Below are 26,567 nucleotides of genomic sequence, written 5' to 3' on the forward strand. Positions count from 1 at the left end.
TGCAATGCGTCAAGCCGCGGTGGGCGTGAACGCCTGTGGCTGGAGGGGCAGCAGGCCGCCTTCGGAAGGGAGCGGCTCCGCCTATGGCCGCCATCTTTACTAGTGGCAGCCGGGACGTCCCGGACGCAAAGGGATTTTTCACGGCGCTCTTGGGCCAGTAGAAAAAGGCTTTGCGACAGAAGTTTTGTGGAGGGGGGTTCTTTTCCTTTTTTCCATTGCGGTGGGTTGTTTCGGTTTTGTTCAGGTGCCAGGGAGGTGGTGGGGGTAGAATTCGAGGGCTCCCGGCTCAGGGCCGAGTGGCCATCCAGGAAGGAGGGGGTCTGACAGGACTTTTAGCCGCCGCTTCTCGAAAACCGCTGGGTCTGCGTTCTGTCGGCGAGCGCGGGGAGTGTGATTTGATTCCTCTCCATTTCTAGAAGCAAAAGGGAGATTTGCTTCCTGGGCATCTTGCTCGGGCTGGAAAGCAGTTCTGGAAAGCTCTCCCGAATACGTCATGGTTCTTGCTCATGCTGTGCGCCTGCAGGGAATGCGTTTTTTGTGTTTTAGAGCTGTAAATCCAGTAGCCGTCTTGGAAACTATTTACCGGCTGCAGGCACAGTTGCCTGCAGGAGCAAAACGGAGCTTACCTGACAGACATGCTGCGAGACGTTGGCTGAAAATTATTTTGATCATATCAGTTTAGTTGCCTTTTTAGGCAACTAGTGTGTGTGTGTGTGTGTGTGTGTGTGTGTGTGTGTGTGCGCATCCGGCTTTCATTCGTCTCTGGTATCCACGCCCGCAAAAAAGAGAAAAACCCTCTTCGTATCTTTTACTGCAGCAGAAGTGGTGCTTGTTCAGGACTCTCTTCAGTGGATATGGGTGAAAAGAAAGACTGTGTTCCCTGGGAGAATTAGAGCTGGAGAAAAGGAAAATGGAAAAGTCCATAGTTGTCTAGGTTTAGCGGGAGTGATGTCTCTGTTGGTTTTATTTGAGCTGCGTAGGTGCAAATTCGGTGCTGTGTGGGTATCCAAAGGTGAATTCTAGAGCTGCCTTGGTGTGGGTGTTGCCATGGCTACAGGGAGAGGTAGTTGGTGAGTTACGGGGGCCAGTAAACCCAGCAAGGCCAGGCCCCTCCCTTGAATGAAGCCTTAATATTAACTATCCAAGTTTATGTATCCTGGCTTTCACCATTCCCATCCCGGTCCAAGATTCCTGGACTGATCATTACAGGCACACGAGGGTCTGTATTGATTCCTATATTGACTAATACAGGCGCAGTCACTGCCTTGTATGGGTTTTCTAATTAGAGGCTGCATACGGGAGCATAATTTTGGAACCATTTGCCATACAATTTGATGTGTGAGTTATTGCTACTCTTACCTCATCATACCGATTTTGAACACTTAATCATTGGCTTTTTATGCCTTTTCCCATAGGCAAACCATCACTTTACCTTAGGGTGCTTTCTGCCTAAAACTTACACTCCATTTTACTGTGTATCAATATAATACCAGAGCACTGAGTTCATGGACATTGCAAAAGAAAGACAGTTGCAGCTTTGCATAATCGCCATATAGCAACAACCACTCGTGCCTTTGTGGAACACAGTAATTCAGTGTTCTTTGGCAGCTGCAGTGCTGGGAGTCCGCCCTTTGGCTTGCCGTGTGAGGTAGAGCAAAGGACGTCTTCCAGAGTCTTGGTTTCTTCTGTAGTATGAAGAGAATCAAGTCTGTTCCCCAGTCCTTGTGACGATTGCATGAGATAGGAATGTGCCAGCACTATGTAAATTGTAGAACTATTGACATAATGATATTCAGTTACTAAAGCATTTATTGAGTGCCAATAACTGTCTGATATTGTGAGAGGAAGATTTTCCTTCAGTATTTTCTGCTTTGTGGGGTGAACAGATTGACAAACTCAGATCTAAGATAAACCTTAAATGGCATAGTTTTTTTTCTTAATTGAAGGCATAGTATTAATGTAGCCTTATTGGCATGCAGGCCAGATTTGAGGGCCCTTAGGGTGACTAGCACATCAGTTTGCCTTGGTCTTTCCTGGTTTTAGCATCAAAGGCCCATGTCCTAGAAAGCCCCTTTGTCTCAGGCAAACCAGGACATTTGGTCACCCTTGGATTGCTTTCATTCCTACCAGATGGGAGGATGAACGGAATAGGAAATGAAGATTCCTACTATATAGAGGCGATTGGGTTTCCCTGCAGTTGAAGGCTGCTGGGCTCAAGAAAAGGGATGTCCTTGTGTAAGGTAAGTGTGCGCTGGCGCCCGAAACTCAGCCTGTCCAAATTCAAACATAATTTTCTCCATCTTTATTGTTCTTCCTTCTCTCAGTCCCCAGACAGGGCCTTCTTTCCTTCCTTCCTTCCTTCCTTCCTTCCTCTCTTCCTCTGTTTTCTTTCTTTTCTATCTTTCTGTTTCTGAACTTTCTTATTCAGTTCTAATCTTTATCTCTGGTAAAGGCTCACCTAAAGATTTCATCACTTTGGAGTGCAGAAATTCTTTTTTATGTCATGGACCCCTTTGTCAGTCTGATGAAACCTAATGCTGCTATGGTTCATTGCTGTATTCATAATTGAAGGCATGCTACATTTCACTTAGAGGTTAGTGAAAAGAGATGTTCTACTTTTCCATCCAAGTTCATGGACCTGAATTGTCTCCATGTAGGCCAGGTTCAGAACCCCACGCCTTTTCCATTGCCCCATTGTAGTTCTCTTTCCGCCCTGTCCTCTTTTATACTTTTTCACCTTTACATTCTTTTTTTAAAAAATAAATTTATTTATTTATTTATTTTTGGCTTTGTTGGGTCTTCGTTGCTGCGTGCAGGCTTTCTCTGGTTGAGGCGAGCAGGGGCTACTCTTCATCGCCGTGTGCGGACTTCTCATTACAGTGGCTTCTCTTTGCTTCAGAGCACGGACTCTAGGGGCGCGGGCTTCAGTAGTTGTGGCTCGCGAGCTCTAGAGCGCAGGCTCAGTAGTTGTGGCGCACAGGCTTAGTTGCTCCACGGCATGTGGGATCTTCCTGGACCAGGGCTCGAACCCGTGTCCCCTGCATTGGCAGGCGGATTCTTAACCACTGCACCAGCAGGGAAGTCCCACCTTTACATTCTTGCTATTATATGTCACCACCATAGTTCAAGACACTGTGGCTGTTTTCCTAACTATTGCAAAAATTGTTCTCCCACCCCTAGTTCCATCTTACACCCAGCTGATGGAGTAGTTTTTCTAAAGCACATATATGACTGTGTAATTTCCCTCCTCAACCTCCCATGGCTTCCTATGGCTTCTAGCCTTAAGTGCAGTTTCCTCAGGAATTCCTTCAGAGCCCTCCATAATCTGATCTTTCAGTCCTAATAATCTGCTACCCTTTGCAACTCCTAAATTTTGGCCGTACGAACTGTTCTTTAATCTTTGTGATTTTCCCCCTCCATCTTACATTCACGTTGCTCTCTGGGCCTCGATTTCTGATTTCCATCATCTCTGCTTAGCAGAGTTCTAACATCCTTAAAGACTTACTTCAAATGCAAAGTTAGCTAAGATAACCTCTTCCTCCACTGGACTCCCTTAGTGCTTTATTTTACCCTCTTCTGTTCTTACTGTCTACTTTATTATGAGTATTTGATTACTCATTCCATAAATGTTTTTCAAGTATCTGTTGTGAGTGTGGCCCTGTACTAGGGGCCATGCGGATATAAAATAAAACTGATTCGAACCTTGGTTTTTAAAGGACTTGTATTTTGGGTTGGGAGGTAATGTGAACCTAAGTAACATTTTTTTCAAGGTAAAAGAAAACAAGTATTTCAGGCATCCAAAGGGAGAACTCACTTTGCTAGAGGGATGAGAGAAAGCTTTGTGGAGGAGGTGGCATCCAAGCTAGCTTGGAGTATCAGCGACTTACATGGATGTACATAGGGAAGGCATTCAACACAGAGGGAATACCAAGAACAAAGCTACCAAGCTGAAAAGAGAAGGGTATGTTAGGGAAGGGGAAGAAGTTTCATCTGTTATTAAGGGGCCTCTTGGGAGACAAGCTGGTGGCAGATTGGTTAAGGCTAGATAGAGAATGGCCACACATTCCAGGCCAGAAGATAAGATGATGCCGTTGCATGGAATCCATTGAAGAGTTTCGACAAGAGACTGACAGAGGTGAGTTCAGAATAATTATGTGGCAGCAAAGTGGGAGGTGAATTTTACAGTGATACTGTAGACAGGGAGACTAATGAAAGCAATAAGAATAATGGCATATATTTATTGACCCCTTACAAAATGCCGTGCAATATCCTTCCTTGCAATATCTCATTTATAGCTCATGAAAACCTTATTATTCACTCCTTTTCACAAATAAGGAAATTTAGGTTAGAGAGGAATAACTAACCTCTAAGTTATAAGAGGTTAATTATAATAACTAAGTTATAAGAATAACTTATCCAACTTCACCCATGGTGACAGAGTTGGAAGTTGAACCCATTTACTGTATGCAGTAGTTGGTCCATGAATTAGCCTTAATCTGAAAGTGTTAGCAATGGAATTAGAGGAGAAGATCCAAGAAATGATATATTTTTTAAAATTGTCTTTATTATGTTTTGGCTGCGTCAGTTCTTAGCTGTGGCATGCGGGATCTTTTGTTGCGGTGTGGATTTTCTCTCTCCAGTTGTGTCGTGCGGGCTCCAGGGCACATGGACTCTGTACTTTGCAGCACGCGGGCTCTCTTGTTGAGGCATGTGAGCTCAGTAGTTGTGGTGTGCGGGCTTAGTTGCCCTGCAGCATGTGGGATCTTAGTTCCCCGACCAGGGATCGAACCCGCATCCCCTGCACTGGAAGGTGGATTCTTCACCGCTGGACCACCAGGGAAGTCCCCGATACTTCTTAAATTATAGTATTTTATGTTCTTTAAGTTTGAAGTGAAGAATGGAAAAGCAACAAATATCACTGTGGTTGGGCTGAATTCCTGGACTGTCTTTTCCAATGTTGGTTTCATCATGTATCTCCTACATATTTTTCTATATGAAGGAAATAAGACCAGTAAGCAAAATATGTTGCTACAGTTTTGCCTCACTTTACGAAAACTCATGATATCAAAATGGGGAAAGGATATAGATGCTAGTTGGGCTTGGCCTTCTACTTGGACTCTTCAGAAACCTCACAGAGGAAAAGTGCCAATAGCAGTGACCTGGAGGTGTACCAAGTTATGCTTCCAAATATTCCTGTTGATTGGGCATGTTTCTGAATGTGAACTAGAATTTTTCAGTGCATTTGCCTTCGGGTAAAAGACCTTGGGTAGTACTTGCTTAAAGATATATAATGGTTTCAGAGCACTGAAGGAGTGATTTTCCTATGCTCTGGTCAAGTCAGCATCCCCCTGGCCCCCGCCGTGCCCCTCCAAAAAATACACTAGCAATAAGGAGGAAGAGTGTCAAGAACAATTGCCCTTCAAGAACCACTGGATTATTTTGTGTTTCCCTTGGTACTGTCTTCCCAATCACCAAAGACCGTAAAAAGAGGAGTATTTAGTCCAATCCCTTCTATTCCACCTCTCCCTACCCTTTATACTTCTGGTCTTTTCCTGATTATAGATGGCAAAATTAAACGCTATATATGTCAAAGAATCCTTCAAACCTAGGAAAGGCTTTTCATCGTCAGTAGTTCTAGTATACATTTTATAATACACTGACTACCTTTTCCCTTTTGCTGATGTTCTTACATCATTTTGTGTATTTTTATCATTCTAATTAGATCATAAGTTCCTTAAAAACAGAAATTACCTTAAAAAAAATTCCCACCACCTGCACCATTGTCCTGCATATAGTAATCACTCAGTCTTGATTTGTCATTTTTCTTCTCTTTTTTTCTGAGTTTTCTAGTCAACACTTACCTCTGATGACAGCATTGAAAAGTTTAATGATACTCTAGAAAAAGGATATTCATTCAAGATTCATTCAACAATGTTTATTAAATTCATTCTGTATGTCGGATACCCTTGGATGTGCGTGCTTATTACCCTCTCCTAGGGTCATGGTTATTAGTGGTTTTTGGGTCATGAACACCTTTGGGTGTCTAATAAAAGCCATAGAAACCTCCCAGAAAAACATACACCAAATAATTCTGCAACTCTTGTCATAGAGTCTAGACTTTGAGACTTGATCAAAACCCAAACATTTAAAATCTAAAAATCCTCTTCAGTGGGATGTGTTTAGGTCTTACCACTGTATGATCACATATGATCTATCTATGTAGATAATGATACACGTAGGCATTCATATGTAGTTTAGTTGATCAACCGTATACGTAGCACTAAGGGAACTATTTCAATTCTCGAACTGATTGTTGTTTTCAGTCATAAGACTTTAAAGCAAAAAATGGCCATCTTTTTGCTACTGGAATTTGGGAGGCAACATACATTATAGCATTGTTTTTTTCATTAAGATAAGAGTTGTAATTCGTCACTGATGCAAGCATTTTTCAAATTATAATATGCCATATTGGTAAATCTAGTCTTTGAAGTTTTTAAGTTTTGGTCTCTCTTTTGTTTTTAAAGTCTGTACAATCTGAAATATATATAATTAAAATCAGCTAAGACCTGGAGTACGTAAATAAGATTTTTCACAAAACATTTTCCTGTGAGATTTAGTACAATTTATGTTTTGATCAAAGTTTGCTTATTATCTTGAAAAAGTATTTTCATTGAAGAGAATGAGTAGTGATTGCCTGAGTTATTTTCAGAACAGGTTACCAATGGGTTTTTTGGTATTACTTTACTTGTGCTGCTCTTCCTAATTAACATCAGGTTTGCTAAATTTTATTGCAGAAAGACTGATAAAGAGAAACCCTGTCATCTGGAACCTGAGATTTATTAATTTCTGTAAAACTTGTATGTTTAAAAGGTGCAGAGAGGGAACACAAGCTGTCATTTGAGAATTCTCTGTGTGAATAATTAATGATGGTATAACTGGATACCAAACAAAATTTACAAGTGTCTACAACTCTTTACCTCTACCTGGAAACTTGTTGCGATGATTATTATTTCAAGAAGACAGGGTTGCTGAGATTTCCTAAAAGGATGCAATTCCAAGTGGCCTTTAGGAATCCAGTATGACAGATTTCTTTGTTGCTGGATGAAGTCTATTTTAAATGGTAAAATGATCTGATTACAACATAAAGAATCTTCTACCCATAAAAAAGATCTATAGGTGGTGCAAGCATCATCAATATCATCAGTGAACATTATTGAGGTTCTTACCTGGGCAAGGCACTCTGGGAGTACCGAGCTTGCAAAGAATTACACATAGCTCTGCCCTTTACATTCTCACAACTAAACTATAACCCACATGCAGGCAGGGACCATGGTTTTATTTATTTAGTTATTTAGTTAGTTACACTTATGTTTGCTTATACCCTCAATACTTACAACCAAGTCTGGCATATAATAGTTGCTAAATAAATGTATGTTGAACCTCTGAATCAATAACTATTAAAATAGTTGGAGAGGAAAAAAGAGAGTTAAATGAAAGAAGAAACGCTTCTGTTGTAATGTAGCTTTTTTTTTTTTTTTTTTTTTTTTTTTTTTTTTTTTTTGCGGTACACGGGCTTCTCACTGTTGATGCGCAGGCTCAGCGGCCATGGCTCACGGGCCTAACTGCTCCGCGGCATGTGGGATCTTCCCGGACCGGGGCGCGAAGCCGTGTTCCCTGCATCGGCAGGCGGACTCTCAACCACTGCGCCACCAGGGAAGCCCTCTTTCTTTTAATTTTTAAAATTTATTTATTTATTTATTTTTGGCCGAGTTGGGTCTTCGTTGATGTCTGCGGGCTTTCTCTGTGGCGAGTGGGGGCAGCTCTTTGTTATAGTGCACGGGCTTCTCATTGCGGTGGCTTCTCTTGTGGAGCACACGCTCTAGGCGCACAGGCTTAAGTAGTTGTGGCTCACAGGCTCAGTTGTTGTGGTGCACGGGCTTCGTTGCTCCGCGGCATGTGGGATCTTCCCGGACCAGGGCTCGAACCCGTGTCCCCTGCATTGGCAGGTGGATTCTTAACCACTGCTCCACTAGGGAAGTCCCTCTTTTAATTTTTTATTTGACATAATTTCAGACTTACCGAAAAGTTCCAAGAATTGTACAAAGAATCCCCATGTACCCTTTATTTCCCAATGGTAACATTTACCACATTGGCACATTCATACATGTTCCCCTGTGCTCTCTCTTTCTTGTGGCAGGCATGATAGCCCTTTGTCCCTAAACATCTCAGTGTATAATTCTAGAAATAAGGTCTTTCTATTACATATTACATAACTATAGTACAATTATCAAAATCAGGAAAAGGACATAGTAACATTGTCCAATATTGTCCAATCTACAGTCTTCATTCAAAATTTGCAAATTGTCCCACTGCTGTTCTTTATAGCAAAGTAAAATCCCAGATCATGCATTGCATTCAAGTGTCATGTCTCTAGTGTCATGTAATCTGGAATCCTTCCTCAGTCTGTCTGTGTTTTTCACAACATGGACTAATTTACAGATTTCTAACCAATGAATATGCTGAGAATTTTTTGAGGAAGTAAGTATATTTCAAGTAGCTGAATGAATCACTGTCAGGATATATAGAAAAAAGGTTTAGGCACTAATTATTTTATGTTACATTCATTAAAAAATTATGCCAAAGAGGTGGTAGAGCAAAAGATGAGAAAAAGCAATTTAAAATTCTAGACTTTTTCCCCCCATCCTAATCCAATTCACTGTTTTTTACAGATGAGAAAATAAAAAGCAGACCAAGACAGATTAGGTAATTGGTCAAAAGTCCTCTAGCTCACCTTCTTGGATCTCCGTACTTTTCTTCTCTATAGCATATAATGCTTAATGGAAAAAAGTCAGTATAAAACTCTAAAAGTAGTACATTGGTTTATTTTTATTATTTCTGTCTACTGTGTTTGGTTTGCCCATAAGAATTCTGCCAACCAGTTGTCTCTGTCTGTTACATATGTATCCCATACGATAGTTGTGTAATAGTTGATATTTGATTTCTATTGTAATGTTTATAATATAATGTTTTGTCACATAGAAGTTAAATTTATCTTAGGACCATTTACACAGAATTTAGGCAGTAGTGTGATAATTTGTCTAGGACACAAGTGTAACATGACCTTATGTACTTCACAGAAGACAGGGTGGGCTCCAGGCTATGCTCTGAAGGAGAGGAACCTTTTTACCAGCTTCAGTCATCCTTGGTATGTGAGGGGGTTTGGTTCCAGGATCCCCGAGGATGCCCAAATCTGCAGATGCTCAAGTCCCTTATACAGAATGGTGTGATACTTGCATATAACCTATGCATATCCTCCAATATACTTAAAATCATCTTTAGATTACTTATAGTACCTAATACAATGTAAATGCTGTGTAACTAGTTGCTAGTGTACAGCAAATTCAAGTTTTTCTTTTTTTGAACTATCTGGAATTTTTTTTTTCCTGAATATTTTCAATCTACAGTTGGTTGAATCCACTGATACAGAACCTGAGGCTACTGAGGGCCAACTGTACAGCTGTAAGCTTTTCACCAGAGTATCCCTGACAGGATAGGGGACAGAAGAGATTTATTGCTGCAGGCCTGAGCTAGTCTACCCAATGCTACACATTTTTTTGAAACTTCATGTATTTCATGTTTAAAATTTATACATATTTTATTTCTTTCAATTAAGAAGATGTTGCACCTCCAAAACCTGTCTAAGAGATAGGACTTACTACTCTTGTAGCTTCAAATACCACTCCATATCACCACACCCCAGTTTGAGAAACACATGAACAAATTTATGAAGAGAGTTGTGGAATTCCATGCCTGGGGTCCAGGCAGAACAGAGTGGTAACTCATGAGAGACACTTTGACAAGTAAAAGGCAGTCTGTGGAGAAGCGCAGAAGTGGGATTTGAGAGCAGTGAGATAGGGCAGAGCAGTTACGTGGCCTTTGATGCCACCATGAGGAGCTGAAGAAATATAGTGAACGATAGGATTAATGCCAATTGGGGTGAAGAAAACCAGGATTCTGGGTCTCTCTCTGCTATTCCCTATGCCATGTGACATTGGGCAATCTGGATTCTGGTTTCCTTATATGGAGAAAGGCAAGACTAAAATAGGTGACCGTGAGTTTTCTTCTGGCTGTAGTATTTTGTGATTCATTATGAACTAATAGAATGCATTAGCTTGTTAATAGTTTCCATGCTTCATAATTTCCAAATTTAATCTGATAGATGCCCTTAATATTATTACTAGCCACACACTGCTGATAATATGCAATATTTATTTCAAGGCAACAGTATACTTACACTTTTAAGAATATCACTATGAAATCTAGGCCTGCCATCTTATGGATCCTAAATGGTACTACCAAAATACAGGGTAGTATATCTGTTAGTGTTAGATGATTTTTGAACAGATCAAGAGAATACCTACTTATGTATATGTAGCTTACTTCCAAAGGAGTTTATACAGTATTTTGAAATTTATTTTCTTTGATAATTCTTTTTTTTAAACATCTTTATTGGAGTATAACTGTTTTACAATGGTGTGTTACTTTCTGCTTTACAACAAAGTGAATCAGTTATACATATACATATGTTCCCATATCTCTTCCCTCTTGCGTCTCCCTCCCTCCCACCCTCCCTATCCCACCCCTCTAGGTGGTCACAAAGCACAGGGCTGATCTCCCTGTGCTATGCGGCTGCTTCCCTCTAGCTATCTATTTTACATTTGGTAGTGTATATATGTCCATGCCACTCTCTCACTTCGTCACAGCTTACCCTTCCCCCTCCCCATATCCTCAGGTCCATGCTCTAGTAGGTCTGTGTTTTATTCACGTCCTACCACTAATCTCTTCATGACATTTTTTTCTTAGATTCCATATATATGTGTTAGCATATGGTATTTGTTTTTCTTCTTCTGACTTCTTTGATAATTTTTAATTTAACTTCCTAAGAAAGAATCCAAGTAAATCTAAGTATCCCCTGCCTCCAATTTTAATTGTTTATTGATCCAAATAATTATTTTCTAGACAGCATTTCATTTTCTAAATGGCTATAGGTAGTTCCTTTGCTTTTGAAATTGTTTGGAACAAGAGAATGGTTCTTTGAAGTGATTGTGGGGAAGTGCTTGCATGTGTATTGTATGAAAGCTGTGATCAGCTACTCATCCGTGGTTGTGAAGTGTAACAGTCTTCCTTTTTTCTTTTTATATAGCTATAAATTATTAGAGTTGATGTTTTCGCATTGCAGCTAGGATGAGTGTTTGTGGAATTCACTCCTTCTATCTCCTGCTGATGGACCTTAGCATTTATCTTGTCATGTAAAGGATCCAAAACACAGAACTTTTATCCACGGAGAACATGGGAGAGTTAATAAGAAACATTTTTCAGCTCTTTCAAAACTGTAACTTTAAAATATTGCAAGTAAAAACACCAAGGAAAAAGGACTCTGCTTCCTAAGTGGATTATGGAATTTGTCTCTAATTAACTTTGTTTTGTCCAAAACAGATCCAAATAAAATTGTTATGCCTCTCTTCCCACTAACATAATTTGAGACACTGAAAATAGTCTAAGGATTGCTTTTGAAGTCCATTCTGAAATTTTATCTGGGGCACAAGTGGTAATTCTTCTGTTTAAGGTTGCTGATGAAGCTTTTTAAACCACACTCTATTTCCCACTGGTTTTCAATTTATTTTCAGTATGCTTCAGTATTTGTGGAGGTTTTAATCCCTTTCAAGTTGAAACGTGATTATTATAGTATAGAAGGCAGCATTTGGACATGGCTGAGAGTACAAGCAATTGCTATAACTAATTTTCATCGGTATGAGTCCTTAAAACTGAATCAAACAGCAGCAGCCCCTATCAGTTATAGAGAACAGTAGGGGAGATCTAGCCAAACCATTTCAGTTTCTCGGGACTCTCTTTTTGCTGAATAGAGATGTTGGCTGAGATTACCTTCTTCCTGCTGCCTCTTGAAAGGTAAATGCTTTTGCTAATCATTTCATGATTTAATTATCAGATCTCCTTTCTTTAGAATTTTCTCTCTTGTTTTGACTAAGTCCTATTAATGACTTTCAGGAAACAGTGTAAATTGTTATTTCCACATTGAGCCCAATCAGAAGCCTGTGACCTCTGTATTTTTCTGTTTATTTTGGTTATATATTTTGAGATTTTTATGAACATTTAAAATGTTTTAAAATTCTGCTCAAAGTTAAAAGTTTTCTTTTTAGTCTGACTCTAATGGTTTATTTAAAACATATTTGAGAAAGCTTTTGGTTTTTACTTCCAGTTGCTCAATTTATGTTTCAGAATTTCTAAATCATCTATATTTGCTTTTACTCTTAAAATATACTGTCATAAAATTAAATGACTATACCACATGCCAACAATATATTTTATAGAAATGAAATTGTTCACAAAATGAGTCACTGTAGGAAAGATACCTCACAAATGAATGTTTTGTGAAGTTCAAGTTTCACTAAAAAAGGTAAAGATTGAAAACACTCTAATGCTTAAAGCTGTTTTGGGGGAAAGAATGCAATGTGTAATGTACATGTTGAAACTTGTGTTAAATTTCAAAATTTAGCTTAATTTTACTTCTGCCACAGGAATATTCCAGAGGTCATAAGTCCAAAAGTAAAATCATTGCCAATTTTGTGTCTTTCACTTAAATATTCAATTAAGTAATTTTTTAGGCAATTACTTTTGGAAGAATAAGGTACCAGCATAAAATTTAAATGGAGCCAACTGGTTTTATAGAGTTCCATGTAATAAGATATATTTTTTAAAAAGCTTAAGTAGAATTACTTAGTAATGGAATAATTTGGCTACAAAAGAAGTAAAATAGATCATTGTTCCTATGAAAACTCAAGCATAAGTTGAGGTCACTGTTGGAAATTTTGTAGAATATATTTTTTCACTGGAGGGAGAGGTTGGATCAGATATACTCAGAGATCCCTTTTAACTCAAAGTCTAAGATTTCAGTAAACTTTAGACTAATCCTTTATATAACTAACGTTAACAATTTCATAGAGTATGAATGGGAGGCATTTTGGGGGGTGTTTAATCATTATTCTGGAAATATATCCTGAGTTGGGGCAATGAAGAAAAATCTGTTTCCCTTTTTGCTGCCATTGAAGGCATGTTGACAGTAGAGGAAAAAAAGAAAAACTCCTGTAGCTCTAAAAATGTTTTATAAAAGCAATTATCCATTTCAACTTTCTCTTCTATTTCTGCTGATCTTCAGCAAATCCTTTTTAATAAAATGTGAGGATCATTTCCTGTCATTATTAGGTTCTAAAGTTTGATCTCCCCAAAAAGATGACTGTCCTTTGTGAACTGGCTATGTGTGGTGGCCTGTACCTTTTGTGGGATCTGGATGTTGATCAATGGTGAAGATTTTTCCATTTTAATTCCAGCAGAAGAACCTTGTGATCAGAACTCAAGGGCATGATTCTTCCCTTTTGGGTGGGTACCAGCTACACGTCCTCTCACTGTCCCCCAGCATCGTCTAGTTGAAGAGGAAATGGTTCCCTGGCTGCCACGTGTCAGTGAAGCGCTGTGTTAGACTTCTCTGGGAAGGGGTCTCGTTGACCCTTGGTAAGTAGTAATCTGGCAGTTTGTTTCTGACCAATGGTAAGCTGACCCTTAACAAAACTGTGACATAAGAAAGGTTATTTTTTTACACCATTCACCCTGGTTCCCATCATCAAGTCGCAGCTTCCATCTTCAGATATTCAGTCTTGATTTAGTGTTCATGACACACCCTCTCCTCGAGGTTACTTTCTGGGAAGGATGTTATTAATATGCTAATGCAAATTTAGGTTAATATCTTATCTCTCATGGATATGTGCATTTCAAACCTTTCTTCTATGGAATGATAGCATCAGCTGACAGCAGAGGTATTTGGGGGCCCTTCTGGAAATTATATCATGTTAAACTATCTCCCAGCCTGTCTTCTTTTAAGGTCTTAGCCTCTAGTTCCGTCTCCACCATGCCCCTCGTATCTCTGTCTCTCATTCATTTATTCAACAAATATTTATAGAGCTTCATTATGTGTGATGTACTAGGCTAGGCACAGGGAGTACCACAATAAACTAAAGAAAGGCACAGTCCCTACTGCAGTGGACTTTATAGTCTAATGAGAGATTCTGTCAATCATATAAATACATGTCAGGTTATAACTGTGGTAAGTGCTGTGAAGGGGAGAACAGAGTGCTGTGTATATATAATAGGGGCCCTAGCCAGGAAATCCAGGACATATTCCCTGAGAAAGTCTGATTGAACTGAGTGGGAGTTAATGAGACAGAAGGATTGATAGGATGTGTTGGTCTCCTAGGATTGCCATAATAAAGTACCAAAAATTGGGTTGCTTAAAACATCGGAAATGTATTATTTCATGGTCCTGGAGGCTGGAAGTCTGCAATCAAGGTGTCAGCAGGGCCATGCTCTCTCTGATGCTTCTAGGAGAGAATCCTTCCTTGTCTTATCTAGGTTCTGGTGTGTGCTGGCAACCCCAGGTGTTCTTTGCCTTGTAGATGTGCCTCCCAAGGCATATGACTGCCTTCTCCTGTTGTGTCTTTATATTTCCTTCCCTCTGTACATGTTGGTCTCTGTGCCCTGATGTCCCCTTTGTAGTAAGATCATCAGTCTTATTAGATTAGGACCCATCCTAATGACCTCATTTTGTTTAACTTGATTACCTCTGTAAAGACCCTGTCTTCAAATAAGATCACCTGCTGAGGTACTGGGGGTTGGAGCTTCAACATATCTTTTTGGAGGCCACAATTCAACCTATAACAGGACAAGAAGAGGAGTAGAAGAGTGTTCTATGCAGGGGAAACAGTACATGCCATGGTCCTTTGGCGGGAGGAAACATGGCCGCTGTGGAGTAGAAAGTGAGGTGCTGTGTGGTGTGAGAGGAAGCTGGAATGGAAGCAAAGATGCGTGGTTAGGCCTACATTAGGGACTTTGGTCATAATGTAAGAGCAATGAAACGTTATTGGAGGATTTCAGTAGGAATAAGACGTGATCAGATTTGCACTTTGAAAAAAATCACCCTGGCTACAGTGTGCAGCATGGGTTGGTGACAGCAAGCATAGATGCAGGTATACCAGTGAGGAAGCTACTGCAATAGAGCAGGTGAGAGAGGAAGGGACGTAAAGGGAATTGGTCACAGAAAGTAAAATAAGTGAGCCTTGATGATAAATTGGATGTAAGATGGAGGAGGGAATGGTCAAGAATGATTCATTCCTAGATTTCTGACTCATTTGTCTAAATGCATGAATGAACCAGGTTATGGGAAAACTTGTGAGTTTACTTTGGACATGCTGGTCCTGGGGTGGTCCTCTTAGAATCATCAGATCAGCTTTTGTAGATCTGGGGCTTAGAGGGAAGGTCCCAGCTGAAGATGAAAATTAGAATCACTGGTGTGTAAGTGATAATTGAAGGTGTGCACCCTGGTTGAGAGAGTCTACAGGGAGAAGAGAAGAGGGGCTAGGGCAATAGCAGAAAATAGGCCCACAAAGGAGATAAAGGCAGAGCAGCCAGAGACAGAAGAGGAAAACTAGGAGAGTGTGGCTACATAGAAGCCAGGGGAAGAGGGAGTGGTCAAATACAGCTGAGAGAGGCAAAAAATGTCCTTTGGATGTAGCAATATGGAAGTGATTGGTAACATCAGAAAGATTCTTTGGGCTAGTGAAAGGGAGGAAGCCAGACTGGAAGGGTGTGATGAGTGGGCGGAGGGTAATGAAGACAGTCTTTATAAACACTGACACTTTCTAGAAATTTGGCTGTGAAATGGTGGAAGAAGTAGTTCATGGAAGCAGAGTGTAGGACCATCTTAGCTCGGGCTGCTGTAATGAAGTGCCATAGACTGGGTGGCTTAAACAACAGACATTTATTTTCTCACAGTTGTGAAGGCTGAAAGTCTAGGATCAAGGTGCCAGTACGGCTGGTTTCTGGAGAGAACTCTCTTCCTGGCTTGTTGTGATTGCCTCCTTGCTGTGTCCTCACATGGTGGGAACTGAAAGCAAGAGAGAACGAGAGAGAACATGCAAGCTTTCTGGTTTATCTTAGTATAAGGGCAATAATCCCATCATGAGGGCCCCAACCTCATGACCTCATCTAAATGTAGTCACTTCCCAAAGGCTCTATCTCCAAATGCCATCACATTGGGGGGTTAGGGCTTCAACAAATGGATTTGGGGGGAACAAAATTTAGTCCATAACAAGAGAGTGTGGTTATTTTTTTTTAAATGGGAAGGCCTTCAGCATGCTGAAAACTTGCAGTTGAGGGGTAAAGATTAAATATTTGAGCAAGAGAAGGGTAATTGAAAGCATGCAGCAAGAGAGGACAGAATAGAAAAAGTGGCCTTAGATAAAAGAGGAGATACTGTCTCAACTGTACCCTGGGATTTTGTCCTTTGGGGGATACCAGCAGGGGTGTGGAATTGCACAGAACCACTTCACTTGTGAGTGTTCTCAGCTGTCAGGATCTCTCTCCTTAGGTTCATCGCTGCCCCACTCTGCTGCATAGAAGAGGAGCAGACTGTCAGTATCTGCAGGTTTTAACGCATTTCAAGTATCAAAGCAAATCATTTTTTCCCTCTTCTCACCCCTTCTCACCCTTTCTTACCCCTTCTCAGCCCTGGGCAAAGGTAGGGTGGGAAGGGGGAAATAAGGTGACACTTTCTGGGCCCAGACCTGTAGAAGAAGGTGGAGGTGGCAGTGGTGTTTTCCTCATAATCCACTATGTCTACGCTGCCCTCCCTTCTCCTGAGTATTTCCTTTATTAATATAAATCAGCATCTGAGGATCAGCGTCCCTTGGAGTGCTCTCCTTAGGACATCTGACAGGCAGGGGAGCCCACCGTCTTCCCTCCCTGAGGCTTCCCCATGCCCCTGCTCTCTCAGACGGCTCTCGGACTGGGCTGATGCTGCAGGCTGGGGCAGGTGCTTTTTATTCCAGTTTAATATAATCTAATCTGGCACCTGCCATAAACATAGGAAGACCAGAAGGTCAAGCCTTTAGTAAATCAGTTTGGTAAGATACACCAGGTGGCAAAAGAGAGAATCATTTCCACTTTAAAAAATAAAACTTTGTGATTTTCAGTCACTTCAAGGCACACCTCCTGTATTTTTCTTCTGAGACAGTAAAAAAAAATTATTTCGTTTTTTTCATGCCATGGTCTAATCAAGTCCAACCCAGAACAAAATCGGCCTAGTCCTCTCCGTGGGGGTGATGATACTTTTTGTTTTATTCATCATTTCTGTCTCCTTCTACTTTTTAAAATTCTGGGTTTAACTGGTCCTTAATATAAGTGTTCCTGGGACTCCTCTGTGTTTCCTGTTCTCCTGTATTCCATTCTGCATTTCCCAGATTAAGCTTTGTGTCTGGGTAGGAATTTGTGGGCTGGCCTTCAGCTGCACCTGCTGATAAAGACTGAACCCCGCTGTCAGGCAAGTCGGGAACACGCTGGTTCATGCTGGCATAAATGGGCTTCGGGTTTCCATGAAACTCTTCCTTTCTTATATGTTTATTTTTGTCTTTTGAAAATACTGAATAAGCATTTCTCGTAAAAGATTTTTTAAACATACAGAAGTACTTAGAGCAAAATGTAAAACAGCGTCTCTGCCGTCTCTCTTTTCCAGCACTCCTGTCAATTCCATTTGTGATTTTTTTTTAACATCTTTATTGGAGTATAACTGTTTTACAATGGTGTGTTACTTTCTGCTTTACAACAAAGTGAATCAGTTATACATATACATATGTTCCCATATCTCTTCCCTCTTGCGTCTGCCTCCCTCCCACCCTCCCTATCCCACCCCTCTAGGTGGTCACAAAGCACAGGGCTGATCTCCCTGTGCTATGCGGCTGCTTCCCTCTAGCTATCTATTTTACGTTTGGTAGTGTGTATATGTCCATGCCACTCTCACTTCATCACAGCTTACCCTTCCCCCTCCCCATATCCTCAGGTCCATGCTCTAGTAGGTCTGTGTTTTATTCCCATCCTACCACTAATCTCTTCATGACATTTTTTTCTTAGATTCCATATATATGTGTTAGCATACGGTATTTGTTTTTCTCCTTCTGACTTACTTCACTCTGTATGACAGACTCCAGGTCTATTTGTGATTTCTTTAGTGGGATTTGCATCTTTTCAAAACCTTTTCTTGTTACATATACCTAAATACTCTAAATATATACTATATATTAGATATATATGTATATATATATGTTTATTTTATATATCTTTATATATGTATAAATACATATACATATTTTGTATATATATTACATTTTATATATAATATATATTATATATATATACATATATACACATTTATGAGGGTTCTTTTTACATTAACAAGATCAAATCTTACATATTATTCTATGACTTGGTTTTTCATTTAATGTGTTTTTGCAGTCATTCTCTTTCCCTACTCTCCCTCCCCCTTACTCTTTTTAATCACTGCAAAGTATTCCATAATATAGATGTATCATTATGTAACCAACTTCCTATTGATGTTTTTGCTATAACTGATAATGCTGCAGTGGCCAGTGCTTCCTTTGCCTTTTTGTCCATGTGTGAAAGTGTTTCTTTAGGTTAGATTCAAAGATGTGGTATCCTGGGCATATGCATTCAGACTTTTGGAAAACGCCTGTGGCACCGTTTCTGCCTCCACTTGTTCCCTCAGCTGGTGCCACCCTAGAACTCCCTGTTCTGGTTTGACTAGTCCTCCTAGCTTCTCAGAGAAGGAGGCAATGTCAGGGCTGGGGACTGGGTGGGCAGCATGGCCACCGCTGCTGGTATATTCCCTTCAGTCAGAGAATCAAGAAAGTTTAGAACTGTGGCAAAAGCAGAGGATCTCAGGAAGCGCCGCCAACACAGGTGCAATCTTGGTTTGCTTAAGTGGAAATTAACTTCTAAGGCTTTACCCAGTTATATAAGTTGAGATAACTGGCTAACTTGTATTCAGGAAAATAATAAAGTTTGATGTCTACCCGACACCATATGAAATTTTAGATAAATCAAAAAATTTAGTAACTATCTGCTTTGGGAGGAATTATGACCGATTTTTGTTTTATTTTATTTTATTTTTATTTATTTATTTATTTATTTTGCGGTATGCAGGCCTCTCACTGTTGTGGCCTCTCCCGTTGCGGAGCACAGGCTCCGGACGCGCAGGCCTAGCGGCCATGGCTCACGGGCTTAGTTGCTCCGCGGCATGTGGGATCTTCCCGGACCAGGGCACGAACCCGTGTCTCCTGCATCGGCAGGCGGGTTTTATTATTTTTGATTGTCTCTAGTTTCCAAATAGTTCACATATTATTAAAAATTATTTTAAAAGAATTTCATGTTGGGACTTCCCTGGTGGCCCAGTGGTTAAGACTTCGCCTTCCAAGGCAGGGGGTGCAGGTTCAATCCCTGCTCAGGGAGGTAAGAGTCCCACATGCCTCATGGCCAAAAAAACAAAACATAAAACAGAAGCAATATTGTAACAGATTCAATAAAGACTTTAAAAATGGTCCACATCAAAAAAAAAATCTTTAAAAAAATTTTTTAATTAAAAAATAAAGAATTCCATATTTTCCAAGTAGTATTTCTAATTCATTAATCTCTCTTCATGTCTTTATATCTACATATTAGAACATTACCCTCTTTCATAGAGTCTTCTATTTGAGGGTCGTTTTTTGGAAATCTTTAGTGAGTAGAGGTGCCAAGTCTTGCCTTAAAAATATGAACGAGCAGGGCTTCCCTGGTGGCGCGGTGGTTGAGAGTCTGCCTGCCGATGCAGCGGACAGGGGTTCGTGCCCCGGTCCGGGAAGATCCCACATGCCGCGGAGCGGCTGGGCCCGTGAGCCACGGCCGCTAAGCCTGCGCATCCGGAGCCTGTGCTCCGCAACGGGAGAGGCCACAACAGTGAGAGGCCCGCGTACCGCAAAAAAAAAAAAAAAAAAAAAAAGTGAAAGAGCAGACCTAGAGATAAGAAAACTTTTGTAACAAAATTGTATTATGATTTAAAACATGAGACACATTGTATAATATGTAAATAGCTCACAAACATGCTCCTAGAAATACATTCTGAGTATATTTCTGGCTCATTTTTTACTACGTGTGGATAAATACTGTTGTAGATGTTCAGGAATATAACAAATATTAACACTACTATTTTAACTCCCCCAAATACTTATGGATTCTGTTGTGAATTAAGAAAAATGATATCACTTTCAGTTCTTAGCCCTCCTTGAACTGGGAATTAGTTCACTCATGCAATTTATTTTTAATTCACTTGGTTTTACTCAAAATTGTTTTTCTGCAAATTAAAATGCTGCTCTGCTTGCAAAACAATATTACTCAGACACCTGAACATGCTGACTCGCTCCACCTCTTATTCTCATCTTTGATCATAGCTGCAGGACATGGTTTCCAGTGAAGATGGTTTTGCTTATCAAGTCTTCTAAAGAAAAAGTGCCGTTTCCATATAGATGAATAGTCAGTTTTAATTAGCTTATTACTCTGGGTTTGATGAAACTCTAATGGATATTTGAGATAACTAAGCAGAGGAAGATAGTTGGATCTCCTCTTTTCTATTCAACATATTTTGTATAGCACCCGCCGGGTGCCAGGCACCATGCACCTCCCCACCCTCATTCCGCTCTCCCTTCATACCTACTATGTGCTGAGTGTGGTGTCAGACCATAAGGATCCAGTCCTGAGAGAGGCAAACTTGCTGTCTGTCCTCAGGGGACTTGCAGTGTAGCAGATACAGATGAGTTCAAACTGTGGCTGTGTGAGAGAAGTGTGCTGGGGAACAGTGAAGGGGAAAAGGGTAAGCTCAGGAAAGGCTGAGGAGAGGAGAGAAGTCTCGCCGGGTCATAAAAAATGAGGAAATGCTTATCGTGGAGGGGAGTTCATCACCCTGGCAGCAGTTTGGGAGAAAGAGAAGACAGGAGGTGGACCAGGACAGGGAGACTAGGTGCGTGCTGATGGGACCCTGGACTGAGGGAACGGCAGTGGAGGAAAAGAGATGGGAACAGACGCAATATGTGGTGAAGAGACAGAAACACAGTCTTGTTGCCTGGCTTTGAGGGGTGAAAAAAAGAGGAAAAGCCAAGGAAGACTCCCAAGTCACAAAGCCTTGCAAGTTGCCCGGGAGGGTGGGCATTGGTACTGTCCCCGGACACGGGGACAGCTTTGGTAGAGGTGAACAAACAGTTTGAGATTTGTGAGACCCTGGCTGAGTGTATATCAGTCTGAAGGCAGTGGAGAGTCTGGACCAGAAATAGATTTGAGAGGCATCTGTACCTAAGAGCTACACTTAACAGCTAGAAAAGAGCCTAATGTTTTAGACTCTTAGACTCTCACTTTAATTATTATATTGACAGAGCCACTCTCTCATTTCTATTATTTCAAATCATTTATCCCAAAAAGGAACATTGCCAGCAGTAGATAATCACAGCCCTGTGATGGCTAACTCTGGATTGTATCATCTGGGGAGTTTGAAAATGTAGAGTCCTGGTCCTAACCCCAGAGAATGATTCAGTGAGTGAGGCAGAGAGAGACATTTCAAATATCCACCCTCCTCACCATTTTTCTCAGCTCCTGGCAGTGAACGGGATCATGTGACAGGTTCTGGCCAACAGACTGTGAGTAGATGTGCCAGGAGTCACTTTGATGGTCTTCTTCACCTGCCACATCAACAGCAAGAGGCTTTATCTCCACAGTGGAGGCACCAGAGAGAAACAGCCTGCGTCCCTGAGCCCCTGCTGAAAATGAAATGCCCTGGAGGACACTCAGAGCCACAGCAGACTTTGCATGAGTGAGAAATAAACCTTTCAAGGTGAAATCGCCAAGCTTCTAGTGTGTGTCTCTTACTGCAGCATAGCCTGGCCAATCCTGACCAATGCAGCCTATCTTCTAGGGGGCCCAGAAACCGGTTTTATAAACATGCACTATTGGTGTGTCTGGGGCAGTGGCCCACTGACCACGCTTTGTGATAAGTGACCACACTGACCTTTTGTGATAGTATAGGTCTCATGGGTACCTTAGAATCTTCCTCAACACCCAGAATGTTAGATCTTCCATAAAGGAGATTTGGCTAGCAAAGGGTACACCCTTTGAAATGTTAATGGTATATGTCTTTTAAAGGAAGCATGATTCATCAGCATAATTAGCGTATTGATCACAGTTTGTTGAGCATTTACAATGTGCCAGGCACAGCACCAAGTGCTTCACATACATTATCTCATCACCCCCATTGCAAGGCAGACAGGATTGTAGGAAGACACTGGTAGGAAGTGGTAGAGTGGGATTTGAGCCCAGTTCTGTCTGATTCCAAACTTTTGCTCTGACTCATATGCTCTCAATTTGCAGACTCTACCCTCCTGATGTTTTAGAGCTGGGGTCCTACAGTTGAGGGTGACTTTAGTGCCCCCATCAGAATGACTTGCAAAGGTTGTGGTAATACTAAATGTTGTATAATATTAAATACTAAACAGTTTCTTAAACCTACTTCATGATTTTCAGCTAAGCATTTTTCAGGCTTTGAGGACAGCTACCTAGCATACTTTCAACTTCCCTAACAATGAATGAAGGTTTTTTGATTCGTAAGGGCTGCAAAGGAAGTTTGCTGTGGGGTTACAGTTCCTTCTCTGGGGATCCCAGACTCTAATGAATTTGCATATCAATAAACCAAACTGATAACACAAATTGCTTGAAATAAATTCCCTTAACAGCTCTCTTATGCATTGACCATATGTCAAAGTCTAAAAAATAGTCTCCACAGAGAAAGACAAATACTATATGATCTCGCTTACACATGGAATCTAGAAAACCCAAACCCATGGAAACAGAGAGTAGATTGGTGGCTGCCAGGAACTGGGGTGTTGGGTGGTGATGAGACATTGGTCTAAGGGTACAAACTTCTAGTCATAACGTGAATGAGTTCTAGGGATCTGTTGTGCAGCATGGTGATTATAGTTTACAGTCTGTATTGTACATATGAAGGTTACTAAGAGGGTAAGTCTTAAATGTTCTCACCATACACACACACACACAAATGGTAATTACATGAGGTGTTTAATCTTATTGTAAATATTTTTCAATATAAATGTCTACCAAATTATCATATTTTATACTTAAACATATATGTTATATATCAATTATCTTTCAGTAAAGCTGGAAAATAGTCTCTGGATCAATAGTCTATATAGTTCATCCTCTCTGGATTCTCAACAACTCAGTGTTCTCAATCTGCTTAAAAGCAGATCTGTCTCTTACGATACTAGAGTTAAGTTAGGCCCAGTCTTCTCCCAAGTCATACAGTTTTGCATTTGCTCCTTCTCCTGGACAGGTAACAGGACAAGCCAACTCGTGGACACAAAGAGGACAGTTACGGCCCCTCAAAACCAGAGCTCAGCTAATTAGTGGATGGCAAGGCAGAAGGCGGGAATGTTTAGTAATCATAACAACAACAACAGCAGCAAAAAACACCTCTAATGACTTCTCAGTAAAAGGAACTGTTGTCCCAACAGACCATGGATGCGCTTTGTAAAATCTGTTAAATGTCAAATCAGCTGATAGGGTCCAATGTTGACAAGCATTCAGAAGGGCTTTTTCTTATCAAATAGAGAACCTTGTTGCAACATCATTATCTACAGTCGACAGTAGTTGGTAATCTTGTTAGGAACCTTGACTAAAAGGCCCTCTGGATTTATTTTTCCCTTAACTTCCCTTCAGAAATGGGTAGCATAGAGGGAGACGTTACCATGGGATACCATGACTGGAAAAGTGATTTAGCCTGCTATTGCTGGAAAGGTTGGTTAGTTGGTTGGTACAATTTAATGCCAACTCCCAGAGTAATTAAAAATTAGAAGAATGATTTGGTGCAAGCTCATGAAATATCTCCAAGCATGATTTGCTCAAGTCCCATTTTCAAACGAAGGGTCCTGGAAGAAAGATGCCCCTACAGTTCTAAAGTACCCCATCCTGTCTGCAGTGCGGAGCCATAAAGGCAGGGAGTTATCCTGGGTGGAAAGTTCACTGAACATGTTGTGCTGACTTTTTGAAAATTACTTGTTCCAAAAGCCATTCAGAAACCGGTAATTCTATTAGCTTGGCTTCTGGAACAGTTGCCTACCTGCAGTAAAAAGTAATTACAACTGTCCGCCAGCAAACAATTGCTCCAGTGTCTAAACAAATGGCGAATTTTCTCTGGAAGGAATTACTGTTCTTCAATGAGTCAGCTCAGACCATGTCTCTGCTTTGGTTGCCGACGGACTGGGCCATCTGCCTAAACCAGTGAGGGAAGGGGAAAGGGCTGAGCGTGCTTTAATTGGTGGAAACAAGGCAGGACGGGGACTTTACAAAGCTTATCAGCTGCAAGGCTTTTCTGAGCCAGGCAAAGCACTTCATGAAGACACAGGCACCCGAGGCAGCTTTCAGGTCAAGGATCTGGCCACTGACTGAAACCGAGTCCCTCTCAAACCGAGTTCCCTTACGGAGTTTATGATTAATCTCTATTCAAAACCTCGATCCCTTTCTTGTCTCCTCTGACCTCAATCCTGTGCTAACTGAACACGAATCAAACAGAGTCAGATGACGAAGATGGCTGTTCTCGGTAACATTGTTAATATAGTAAAATTGCTATTATGGAGATCATCATTAACGTAAAGACTCAGAGCAAGATGAGCTCACAGATCCCTGAGCCATGGACCATCTGGCCAGAGAATCATACGCCAGAGACATCCTGACTCGCAAAATGACAGTTAAGAAATGTCACAGAAATGTCACAAAATGATTAATCCCAGTTTCTTTGTTCTTCCCCTTTAAAACAGCCCTAACTCAAAGACCAAGATGGAGTGGATCTGAGACTGGTCTCCCACTCCCTTGCTTAGCACCCTGCAAATAAATGCTTATTTTGCTGCCAACGCCCACTGTCAGAGTTTGGTTTTCTGCACTGTGGGTCTTGCTCTAGATCAGCTACATCAAAAAACTTCTGATGCTCCAGCCTTTTCCTCCCATTCTTTGCCAGTGCTCACTACATTTACAAGGGAGCCTAGTAGACAGGAGTCCCTGTACCCACAGCTGGGAAACAATGGCAAGGGGTGTCCAGGTAGACCGTTTCCAGAGGAAAAGAAGGGGAATGGTTTAGCAAGGGCAGGAGGTCAATTTGTAAAAGGAAACTTTCCAGTAAATTGGAACAGTGCTTTTCCAATAACACTCAAAGGTCCAGGCGCTCAGGATTCCTGAAGGACTGCAATATCACTTCTGAAAAGCCAGCTCTACTTCGGTTGGCATCCCCTACATCATAACAGCTGGTAGAACTGGCGTACAGCAGAACCTCCTCCGGACTGGAAGAAGATCGGGGTTCAGGCCCAGTTCTTAGATCTTCCAGGCCTCTGTTTCGTCACATGTGCAATGAAGGAGCAGTTATTGTTGAGGGCTCTGACTTGGAAATTCTCTAGATTTGGGGCACAGTTGGGCTGTGTGGTCTGAACACTGGTGGGATGCTATGGGCAGCCAGCTTTGGGGATGACGGCGTTTAAAGGGCTCCTGTGGGTGGAGGTCCAAAGGGCATTGTTAAGCCCTGGGGGGAATTTATGAACTGCTGTTGAGTTGGTAGAGAGTAGACGGTCTGGTAGAAGTCAGGCTCCGTGGTAGCTCTGTGCCTAGAGGCTGGGGCCTTGTGCAACTGACCAAACTCTCGCAGCCCTGATCCTATCCATTATCCTCTGCAAATGAAGATGAAGCACTGGGGGAATGTTACATTGGTGAGCGTGTTATGAGGGATGGGCCCCGCCTGCTGAGCCACCAGCTTCCTGCTTGGTCTTCCATTTCAGTAACACCTAATTTGGCAACTCACATTTGCCTGCATCAATAACAGACCGTAGCATGGTTCTGTGGCTGTGCACCAGCCCCTGTTTTCTGTTCTCTCTTCAGCTCTAGTTTAATATTAATATTGACTCATGATATTAAACATCTAACTTAACTGCAGACACAGTTTCTCCTTAGAGACCAACAATATTGGTTTAGAATGTGTTGCAAGGAAGACATGAATTCTTTCCTAAATAATTATGCCCGGGGTTAGTTGCATAGGTAAGAGTAATTAAGCAAATCCCTGAGATAGTGATTTACAAATTATCAATGCAAAGTGTATTTTCTTTCTCTCCACTGTAGACTTACTTTATCATCACATCCATGAAAAATGTTAATAGAAATATGTATATTTAATATGCACCTATTAAGGATGTCATTTGACTTTTCATTTGCCGCTTTAAACCACTTTCAACTCCAGTGCTTTTATAAATTACAAGTTTTGAGGCAAAGACTAGGGAAATAATTCACCTAATTTTTACAAAGTACTTTGTTCAGAATATTTTGCAGGCAAATTTTAACCTTATGAAACTCCCGTTGCCCCATCAGATTATGTTTCGTTTTGAATGTAACATTCCACATTTGTTCGGTAAGTATTCAAGTGGGCTCTGTGGAGCCCTGGGCCGGGCACCTAAGTGCTATAGAAATTGAGAATAAACACTTGACTGTTTTTGCTTTTAGTTACCTTGGAGAGCTCTTTC

The 26,567-nt window shown here is 41.0% G+C and overlaps 1 long non-coding RNA gene across 2 annotated transcripts; it reads left to right on the forward strand.

Annotated features, from left to right (window-relative positions):
- Nucleotides 1-37: 37 nt before the first annotated feature.
- On the forward strand, nucleotides 38-24,915 carry LOC136793771 (uncharacterized). Of its 2 annotated transcripts, XR_010839432.1 has the most exons (5): nucleotides 38-220; nucleotides 2,131-2,240; nucleotides 13,407-13,587; nucleotides 21,592-21,832; nucleotides 23,345-24,915. It is a non-coding gene; the product is annotated as an uncharacterized lncRNA (long non-coding RNA). The 2 variants fall into 2 exon arrangements; XR_010839431.1 differs by lacking the exon at nucleotides 21,592-21,832.
- Nucleotides 24,916-26,567: the final 1,652 nt, after the last annotated feature.

The sequence above is a fragment of the Kogia breviceps genome, chromosome 3 (genome assembly GCF_026419965.1).
Source record: "Kogia breviceps isolate mKogBre1 chromosome 3, mKogBre1 haplotype 1, whole genome shotgun sequence".
In the NCBI taxonomy this organism is placed as follows: domain Eukaryota; kingdom Metazoa; phylum Chordata; class Mammalia; order Artiodactyla; family Physeteridae; genus Kogia; species Kogia breviceps.